The sequence below is a fragment of the Balaenoptera physalus genome (assembly GCF_965194825.1).
Source record: "Balaenoptera physalus genome assembly, chromosome: 4".
Classification (NCBI taxonomy): domain Eukaryota; kingdom Metazoa; phylum Chordata; class Mammalia; order Artiodactyla; family Balaenopteridae; genus Balaenoptera; species Balaenoptera physalus.
This window is the reverse complement of record NC_138891.1, coordinates 137,186,295-137,188,451: the sequence shown is the minus strand read 5'-3', so window position 1 is coordinate 137,188,451 and position 2,157 is coordinate 137,186,295. Positions and strand designations below refer to the sequence as shown.

The following is a 2,157-nucleotide window of genomic DNA, read 5'->3' as shown; positions in this document are numbered from 1 at the left end:
GTAGAACTTTGTAACCGTCTGTGCTTGGTGTTTTCTCATCCGTTCCTTCAATTTTTCATGCAGCGTCTTCTCTTTTTAAAGTGTTTGAAGGCATTTTTAGCTTAGTTTAAATGATGTCTGTGCAATCGGCCCTGTCAAGGCTGGGGAGCCTGTGTTGCTTTGTATTTGTCAAAGCAGCAAACTGTTGAATGATAATGATTCAACGACCACAAAATGCATCTGGGGAATTGGTGCTGTCAGATTTGGATATTAGTCTTTGGTGGCCTAACTGTAGTAATTAATACATAATGATAATGCAAATGCTAATGAAATTAGCAATGCAATTGCTATTAATATGGTTTAGGCATATCATTACTGGCTTACTGCCCTCAGTAAAAAAGTCTTCCCTAAAGTCAGGCTCCCTTCGTGATACTAGCTAACACAATGAGTTAACTTTTCTAGTTGGATTCCCTGCCTTGCATTTAGTAATCTCTAATCACATGTAACAGCTACATGCTGCTATATAATCCCGTTTTATAACTTCTGAATAATTATCGCAAATATAGCAAATGTTCCCAATAGACTAGATGCATGCCAAATATCGGACAGGAGAAAATAAAATAAAAATAGTGGTTTAGAACTGAAATATAGCAAATACTGTGGGGTAGGAGCAAGTGGAAATCCATGCAATGTTAATATGCTAGTCATTAAAATAGACAATTCACTGATAAGCCTCCATAGTAAAGAAGTGCAGGTGTTCTCATAAATGTCTTTTCGTTTATTTAATTTCTATCTTTAACTAAGACCCAGTAGAATTTTCACAACATATTAGGAGAATATTGCCTTACACTGTGAATTTTTCTGATTCAAAAGTGGGGTAGAGGGCTGATTTGTACTGCCCATGGTGGCTACACAGTGCATCTTGTAACGACTGGCGACAGGTTGGGGAATTCTTCAGGCTCTTCCCATCATTTTCCCACGTGTCACCTAGTTTTTGCATTCCTCGATTTCTCCTTTGCAATGTCGTCTCTTTACCTCCTGCTTTTCAGTCCTCTCCACTTTTTCCTTGTCCTGTGACCCAATCTAGGTACTTCTCTAAGTGGGGGACACGTGATTTTGGTAGAGTTTTAGTTGTCTATCTCTTCTAACTAGGTGTTTATTAGTAAAAATCACTTGTCAAATAAGGGTTTCTGTGAAAATCTTAGATAACATGACAAATCCAGTATTTAAGCATGTTGACCTAATTGTGAAAGGAAAGAGAAATATCAGAGTGGGCTCATTAGGTTATTAACAGAAAGCAGCTATCACATAATGGGTATGTAATGGAACCATTTAATAAAAATAGGTACAAAATACTAGTGTAATTAGATGAAAAGGTCATAGATATCATCAATTTAGATGGAGGTGATATGAGAAATAGGACTTAAAACTTCCAGGAAACTATCTCCTGGAGATTATTTGAACCACAAAAAGGTGGTTTGCATTTCCAGCTTAATAGCCAGAAGCACAATATGCCATCTGCGGCATGGCGGAGAGAGCTCTGCAGGGCATCCCTAACTGGAAGGGCTGAGGAATAGGTCTCATGCATTACCTGATGCTAGAAAAGTATAGCTGCCTGAACTCTCACTCTGTGAAAGGGACTAACCTGCTCCTTGACTAGTATCCATGAGTTTCTTTACAGGATAATTACAGTCTATTTTTCCAAAGGAAAAATGACCAACTTTTCTATTACTTAAGAAAAAAATAGTAACTTACATTAGGATTTATCAAATCTTACCTCTAAGACATATGAGTTTTGCCTCATGACACTGTTTCCTAGTATGTCTTCACATGGGACATTCAACCTCCTTTGTTTTCTTCTCTCTTTGTCTGTTAAACCAATCTGCATGTAAGGTGACTTAAAGGCTGCTTCTTTTTGAAATTACTCCTGACCTTCACAGGCAACATCTTTGGTTCATGCTCTTGCTATTAAGGATGTGCCTTGTCTCTCCTGATAGTCTGTAGGCAACAGAGTGTGAAGTTCCGCTCTTACTCATTTTTGTAATCTTCTACTTCCTCACCTCTCTTGTGCCTGGAGGTGTGCTTGGCTCCTGGCATGCACGCAATAGATATTTATGAATGAAATAATAAAAGAAAGAAGAATGGAGTTGTCTCACTGAGAGTTGGCAAGAAGTGTGT

General features: G+C 38.2%; 1 protein-coding gene across 1 annotated transcript in view; it reads left to right on the top strand.

Annotated features, from left to right (window-relative positions):
• The window catches only part of SETD4 (SET domain containing 4), a 586,654-nt gene that overhangs the window by 476,392 nt on the left and 108,105 nt on the right, over positions 1-2,157 (top strand). The window lies entirely within an intron of this gene.